Genomic DNA, 7,767 nt, shown 5'->3' on the forward strand with positions numbered 1-7,767 from the left:
GAAATCGGTTATAAATGAATGTATGTATATTTGTACGCAAAACGAGTTGTTTATTGACTGACCTTCAATTGCAGATTTAGAGGCAGCTTCGATATTCGTTTTACAGCCGTTTTTTTTTCATATGAATCACACGCATGCCATTCAAAGAGCCACTTTAGCGATGAGCAGATTGATCCATGTTTCTTGTGCATCTGAAGGGATGTGAGGGAGCTTCTCTTTCTGAACTGGCATGCCTTAAAAATGGACGACCGTCGCGATACCGTTTGCCAGTCAGTGTTGCTGGATGAAACAAAAGTGGGCAGATTGAAATGTTTGGTCTTTTCGTGAGCACCCCGGGAAATAAATGTCCATAGTCGAGGGTTTTTCCTCCCAAAGCCTACGGCACCAACGGCGACCCCTGCTGGCCGAGAGAGCAAAAGCTTACAGCACCTGGTATTCCCAGGCGGTCTCCCATCCAAGTACTAACCAGGCCCGACCCTGCTTAGCTTCCGAGATCAGACGAGATCGGGCGTGTTCAGGGTGGTGTGGCCGTAAGCGAAAGCAACGGCGCCTGACTCGCTACTTGAAGCTGTGTGTGGCGGGGGCTCCGGGCCCCCCGAGCGGGACTCAAGGATCGTTCGTGTGCAACTCTTTGGAAAGGAGCTGCTTTCCAAATCGCATTGCGTGCCTGGATGTTGGCGACTGTGCTCCCGTGCTCCCGTGCTCCCTTCAGTTGCCTGGCCCTGCTCTTGCCCCGCACTGGAGCAGGACAAATAAACTGCACGGAGGAGCACCAGGCAAGTCTTCACCAGACAAAAACCTCCAGTGCACAGCACACTGCAAACATTTCGGGGCTGTCGCGTGTTTATTTCAGCACATAAAGCGCTCGGCGCCTCCGCCCTCTTGTGGCCTTGCGGCGTCAGAGCAAGAGGCTCCTTCTCGCTGCCCTTCCGCTGTGTTGCAGGGCCCCGCGAGGGAACCCGGAGCGCGCACTTTGTGGGGGGGCGGGGGACCGCGTTCGCGCTCTGCCCCCGGTCTCTTGCGCGAGTACTAAATCTCACGGCCCCAGCCAGCGGCCAGGAGACGAGTACAATTTCGCGGGACAGGGGGGCCTCGTCATTGATCGTTACAGGTGAGACGGGGATCAGGAGGAGACCCCGACTGATGGGTGACACACCGCCGTGACTCCTTCTCGAGAGAGACGCCCTGGGATTTGGAACGGCCAAGGAGGGTCAGGACACCTCGGTTTGACGCCTCCCCCCGAAGGACGGCGCCTGTTTGTGCAGCAGAGTGTCGCCATCAGGAGGCTGGGGCATAAGAGGGCCACACAGCCCGCAGGGTGAGCGCTCCCTACTGGTCCCAGTCACACCTCTTGCAGGAGCAGCAGCAGCCTGAGCTTTCCCGGGGGGGAAGCTCCCGTCCGGGTGCCGGCCAGGCTCACACCTGCTGGGCTGCCGGGGGTGAGCCCAGTCGAGAGTCGCAGGGCGAGACCTAGTCACCGGGGAGAAACGATACAAGTGAAGGATTGCTCGGCTCTCGGCTCTTGAAAAGACCGACAAATGACTCGTTCCCGCCGGAGCTGATTGTACCCGCATGTGTGGTGTCGTCTTCTTCCCCCGCCCCGCTGTGTTTGCTGTATTGTCTCTGAAGCCGGCCCCCCCGAGACGAGACGGGCTGTTCCTGTGCCCCAATTAACACTTTACAGGTGCCATTCCCCGGCATTGTGGCCATTGTCGGTGCTCACACGCGATAAGATAAGGCGGAGGAGAGCGGGGCATGCCCAGCGCCAGACATTCAAGGAGGGGGCAGTGCGAGGTGAGGTGAGGTGAGGTGAGGTGCGACACGCCGGAGCCCCGACGCTGCTAACGCGGAGCACTTGTTGGACTGGCATCGAAAGGACGTGTGCGCTCGGAGCGAGCCTTCCCTGCGGCGGAGCGCGGGAACTTTCTCCCCCCCTCCCGCTGCAGGAGTTGTGTGCGCTGCAGCGGTGCCGAGAGAAAAGCACAGAAGGCAGCAGGCTCTGGAGAGCAGGTAAGAGACGGAGGCGAGCAGGCTCGTTTTTTTTGGAAATTGCTGAAAAGGTTTGTTCGGTGTGTGGCAGGCGCACGTCGCGAGCTTGCGTGGCGATCTGCCGGCCTGGTGATATGTAAATGAGGCCGAATTGCATCCCGGGACATGCTGCGGATGCGAAATGGCGACTGCAGATGTGTAGGAAACGACGCGCTCGTTTTCTCGCTTTGCCCTCGCTTTTGAGTGTTAGTGTGGCGTGTGAGTGTGCGAAAGAGTGGGCCCAGCAGGAGGCGGTGGCGTGCGGGGCGAGGAGCTGGCCTAGGCTGCGAGTACTGTGCTGTGAGTGCGGCCCGCTTGCAGGGGCCTGTACAACTCATACTTACCTGGCAGGGGAGATACCTTGATCAAGAAGGAGGTTCACCCAGGGCGAGGCTCGGCCATTGCACTCCGGCTGTGCTGACCCCTGCGAATTCCCCAAATGTGGGAATCTCGACTGCATAATTTCTGGTAGTGGGGGACTGCGTTCGCGCTCTCCCCTGATGTGCTTGGTCCAAGAACAGATGCGGCAGTGCGGGCGGCTTTGCCGTCTGCTGGGGAGCTGTGCTGGGTGCCGATGAAGCGGCTTCAGCGGTGGGGGTTACTACAGAAACGCCCTGGGCTTTTTCGCGAGCACCGCCTGATAACGTTGTCTCCTTTTCAACCCGCTACAGCCATAACGCTATTTGTATAACCACAAAAAACAATCTTGTGCTTATACACGTTAAATGTTCACCTCGTGACAAGGTACTTCAATTGTGATCTTTCAGCTTGTCTGACCCTGGTGGTCTGGCTGACTTTTGCTTTCTCCCGCTCTCTGTCCTGGGACAGTAATCCTTTATTGTTTTTCTCACACTCCATCAGTTTGACTTTGTAGTTCAGTCTGTTGCCCGTGTGTGTGTGTGTGTGTACCAGTTTGTAGTGCAATGTAACCTGACTACCTTACGTCCTGCACTCATAATATAATATATATATAGAGAGAGATAAATACTGTATATCTTAAGAACAAAATCCAACACCAAAAGCTCTTCATGAGTCATTTTACCCCAGCATTGAAACCGAGTTCTTACCAGCATGCAACACATTGCTAATCCAACCAAAAGATCAAGGTGTGATGGTCAACTTGAAGTGCATGAAGTAGGAGTAGAACAATGTACCCCGAAGCAGGACCACAATTCGAAAGGAGTGGATGCCACTATTTCTCTTTTTTTCTTAGTTATAGGTCCATGGAAGCATTTCAAGCTAATTACACTACTCCTCCTGGACATGAATTCCCTTTTCAAAGCGAGTCTTTTTGCTGTAGTTTGCATGGTTTAGGATGCTGATCGAGGTTAGCCTTGATTTGGTCATGGGGGCCTCGGTACTGTATGCTAATGCTAAAGACAGTTCACCAGTTTTCTGATTGTTGGGTTCTGTATCAGTGCAGGAATGTCAAATAGTGAATGGCTGTACCTCTGTTGTATCCGTGCTCAATGAACGAAATCGGTTATAAATGAATGTATGTATATTTGTACGCAAAACGAGTTGTTTATTGACTGACCTTCAATTGCAGATTTAGAGGCAGCTTCGATATTCGTTTTACAGCCGTTTTTTTTTCATATGAATCACACGCATGCCATTCAAAGAGCCACTTTAGCGATGAGCAGATTGATCCATGTTTCTTGTGCATCTGAAGGGATGTGAGGGAGCTTCTCTTTCTGAACTGGCATGCCTTAAAAATGGACGACCGTCGCGATACCGTTTGCCAGTCAGTGTTGCTGGATGAAACAAAAGTGGGCAGATTGAAATGTTTGGTCTTTTCGTGAGCACCCCGGGAAATAAATGTCCATAGTCGAGGGTTTTTCCTCCCAAAGCCTACGGCACCAACGGCGACCCCTGCTGGCCGAGAGAGCAAAAGCTTACAGCACCTGGTATTCCCAGGCGGTCTCCCATCCAAGTACTAACCAGGCCCGACCCTGCTTAGCTTCCGAGATCAGACGAGATCGGGCGTGTTCAGGGTGGTGTGGCCGTAAGCGAAAGCAACGGCGCCTGACTCGCTACTTGAAGCTGTGTGTGGCGGGGGCTCCGGGCCCCCCGAGCGGGACTCAAGGATCGTTCGTGTGCAACTCTTTGGAAAGGAGCTGCTTTCCAAATCGCATTGCGTGCCTGGATGTTGGCGACTGTGCTCCCGTGCTCCCGTGCTCCCTTCAGTTGCCTGGCCCTGCTCTTGCCCCGCACTGGAGCAGGACAAATAAACTGCACGGAGGAGCACCAGGCAAGTCTTCACCAGACAAAAACCTCCAGTGCACAGCACACTGCAAACATTTCGGGGCTGTCGCGTGTTTATTTCAGCACATAAAGCGCTCGGCGCCTCCGCCCTCTTGTGGCCTTGCGGCGTCAGAGCAAGAGGCTCCTTCTCGCTGCCCTTCCGCTGTGTTGCAGGGCCCCGCGAGGGAACCCGGAGCGCGCACTTTGTGGGGGGGCGGGGGACCGCGTTCGCGCTCTGCCCCCGGTCTCTTGCGCGAGTACTAAATCTCACGGCCCCAGCCAGCGGCCAGGAGACGAGTACAATTTCGCGGGACAGGGGGGCCTCGTCATTGATCGTTACAGGTGAGACGGGGATTAGGAGGAGACCCCGACTGATGGGTGACACACCGCCGTGACTCCTTCTCGAGAGAGACGCCCTGGGATTTGGAACGGCCAAGGAGGGTCAGGACACCTCGGTTTGACGCCTCCCCCCGAAGGACGGCGCCTGTTTGTGCAGCAGAGTGTCGCCATCAGGAGGCTGGGGCATAAGAGGGCCACACAGCCCGCAGGGTGAGCGCTCCCTACTGGTCCCAGTCACACCTCTTGCAGGAGCAGCAGCAGCCTGAGCTTTCCCGGGGGGGAAGCTCCCGTCCGGGTGCCGGCCAGGCTCACACCTGCTGGGCTGCCGGGGGTGAGCCCAGTCGAGAGTCGCAGGGCGAGACCTAGTCACCGGGGAGAAACGATACAAGTGAAGGATTGCTCGGCTCTCGGCTCTTGAAAAGACCGACAAATGACTCGTTCCCGCCGGAGCTGATTGTACCCGCATGTGTGGTGTCGTCTTCTTCCCCCGCCCCGCTGTGTTTGCTGTATTGTCTCTGAAGCCGGCCCCCCCGAGGCGAGACGGGCTGTTCCTGTGCCCCAATTAACACTTTACAGGTGCCATTCCCCGGCATTGTGGCCATTGTCGGTGCTCACACGCGATAAGATAAGGCGGAGGAGAGCGGGGCATGCCCAGCGCCAGACATTCAAGGAGGGGGCAGTGCGAGGTGAGGTGAGGTGAGGTGAGGTGCGACGCGACACGCCGGAGCCCCGACGCTGCTAACGCGGAGCACTTGTTGGACTGGCATCGAAAGGACGTGTGCGCTCGGAGCGAGCCTTCCCTGCGGCGGAGCGCGGGAACTTTCTCCCCCCCTCCCGCTGCAGGAGTTGTGTGCGCTGCAGCGGTGCCGAGAGAAAAGCACAGAAGGCAGCAGGCTCTGGAGAGCAGGTAAGAGACGGAGGCGAGCAGGCTCGTTTTTTTTGGAAATTGCTGAAAAGGTTTGTTCGGTGTGTGGCAGGCGCACGTCGCGAGCTTGCGTGGCGATCTGCCGGCCTGGTGATATGTAAATGAGGCCGAATTGCATCCCGGGACATGCTGCGGATGCGAAATGGCGACTGCAGATGTGTAGGAAACGACGCGCTCGTTTTCTCGCTTTGCCCTCGCTTTTGAGTGTTAGTGTGGCGTGTGAGTGTGCGAAAGAGTGGGCCCAGCAGGAGGCGGTGGCGTGCGGGGCGAGGAGCTGGCCTAGGCTGCGAGTACTGTGCTGTGAGTGCGGCCCGCTTGCAGGGGCCTGTACAACTCATACTTACCTGGCAGGGGAGATACCTTGATCAAGAAGGAGGTTCACCCAGGGCGAGGCTCGGCCATTGCACTCCGGCTGTGCTGACCCCTGCGAATTCCCCAAATGTGGGAATCTCGACTGCATAATTTCTGGTAGTGGGGGACTGCGTTCGCGCTCTCCCCTGATGTGCTTGGTCCAAGAACAGATGCGGCAGTGCGGGCGGCTTTGCCGTCTGCTGGGGAGCTGTGCTGGGTGCCGATGAAGGGGCTTCAGCGGTGGGGGTTACTACAGAAACGCCCTGGGCTTTTTCGCGAGCACCGCCTGATAACGTTGTCTCCTTTTCAACCCGCTACAGCCATAACGCTATTTGTATAACCACAAAAAACAATCTTGTGCTTATACACGTTAAATGTTCACCTCGTCACAAGGTACTTCAATTGTGATCTTTCAGCTTGTCTGACCCTGGTGGTCTGGCTGACTTTTGCTTTCTCCCGCTCTCTGTCCTGGGACAGTAATCCTTTATTGTTTTTCTCACACTCCATCAGTTTGACTTTGTAGTTCAGTCTGTTGCCCGTGTGTGTGTGTGTGTACCAGTTTGTAGTGCAATGTAACCTGACTACCTTACGTCCTGCACTCATAATATAATATATATATAGAGAGAGATAAATACTGTATATCTTAAGAACAAAATCCAACACCAAAAGCTCTTCATGAGTCATTTTACCCCAGCATTGAAACCGAGTTCTTACCAGCATGCAACACATTGCTAATCCAACCAAAAGATCAAGGTGTGATGGTCAACTTGAAGTGCATGAAGTAGGAGTAGAACAATGTACCCCGAAGCAGGACCACAATTCGAAAGGAGTGGATGCCACTATTTCTCTTTTTTTCTTAGTTATAGGTCCATGGAAGCATTTCAAGCTAATTACACTACTCCTCCTGGACATGAATTCCCTTTTCAAAGCGAGTCTTTTTGCTGTAGTTTGCATGGTTTAGGATGCTGATCGAGGTTAGCCTTGATTTGGTCATGGGGGCCTCGGTACTGTATGCTAATGCTAAAGACAGTTCACCAGTTTTCTGATTGTTGGGTTCTGTATCAGTGCAGGAATGTCAAATAGTGAATGGCTGTACCTCTGTTGTATCCGTGCTCAATGAACGAAATCGGTTATAAATGAATGTATGTATATTTGTACGCAAAACGAGTTGTTTATTGACTGACCTTCAATTGCAGATTTAGAGGCAGCTTCGATATTCGTTTTACAGCCGTTTTTTTTTCATATGAATCACACGCATGCCATTCAAAGAGCCACTTTAGCGATGAGCAGATTGATCCATGTTTCTTGTGCATCTGAAGGGATGTGAGGGAGCTTCTCTTTCTGAACTGGCATGCCTTAAAAATGGACGACCGTCGCGATACCGTTTGCCAGTCAGTGTTGCTGGATGAAACAAAAGTGGGCAGATTGAAATGTTTGGTCTTTTCGTGAGCACCCCGGGAAATAAATGTCCATAGTCGAGGGTTTTTCCTCCCAAAGCCTACGGCACCAACGGCGACCCCTGCTGGCCGAGAGAGCAAAAGCTTACAGCACCTGGTATTCCCAGGCGGTCTCCCATCCAAGTACTAACCAGGCCCGACCCTGCTTAGCTTCCGAGATCAGACGAGATCGGGCGTGTTCAGGGTGGTGTGGCCGTAAGCGAAAGCAACGGCGCCTGACTCGCTACTTGAAGCTGTGTGTGGCGGGGGCTCCGGGCCCCCCGAGCGGGACTCAAGGATCGTTCGTGTGCAACTCTTTGGAAAGGAGCTGCTTTCCAAATCGCATTGCGTGCCTGGATGTTGGCGACTGTGCTCCCGTGCTCCCGTGCTCCCTTCAGTTGCCTGGCCCTGCTCTTGCCCCGCACTGGAGCAGGACAAATAAAC

The 7,767-nt window shown here is 54.5% G+C and overlaps 5 non-coding genes across 5 annotated transcripts; 2 read left to right on the top strand and 3 right to left on the bottom strand.

Annotated features, from left to right (window-relative positions):
* Positions 1-417: 417 nt before the first annotated feature.
* Positions 418-536, bottom strand: LOC148678853 (5S ribosomal RNA). The gene has a single exon (XR_015940547.1). It is a non-coding gene; the product is annotated as a 5S ribosomal RNA (ribosomal RNA).
* Positions 537-2,364: 1,828 nt separating this feature from the next.
* On the top strand, positions 2,365-2,528 carry LOC148678854 (U1 spliceosomal RNA). Its single transcript, XR_015940778.1, has one exon. It is a non-coding gene; the product is annotated as a U1 spliceosomal RNA (small nuclear RNA).
* Positions 2,529-3,920: 1,392 nt separating this feature from the next.
* LOC148678855 (5S ribosomal RNA) lies at positions 3,921-4,039 on the bottom strand. Its single transcript, XR_015940548.1, has one exon. It is a non-coding gene; the product is annotated as a 5S ribosomal RNA (ribosomal RNA).
* A 1,833-nt stretch (positions 4,040-5,872) lies between these two features.
* Positions 5,873-6,036, top strand: LOC148678856 (U1 spliceosomal RNA). Its single transcript, XR_015940779.1, has one exon. It is a non-coding gene; the product is annotated as a U1 spliceosomal RNA (small nuclear RNA).
* A 1,390-nt stretch (positions 6,037-7,426) lies between these two features.
* On the bottom strand, positions 7,427-7,545 carry LOC148678857 (5S ribosomal RNA). Its single transcript, XR_015940550.1, has one exon. It is a non-coding gene; the product is annotated as a 5S ribosomal RNA (ribosomal RNA).
* Between the last annotated feature and the right edge of the window lie 222 nt (positions 7,546-7,767).

The sequence above is a fragment of the Lepisosteus platostomus genome, chromosome 1, assembly GCF_059453375.1.
Source record: "Lepisosteus platostomus isolate fLepPlt1 chromosome 1, fLepPlt1.hap1, whole genome shotgun sequence".
Classification (NCBI taxonomy): domain Eukaryota; kingdom Metazoa; phylum Chordata; class Actinopteri; order Semionotiformes; family Lepisosteidae; genus Lepisosteus; species Lepisosteus platostomus.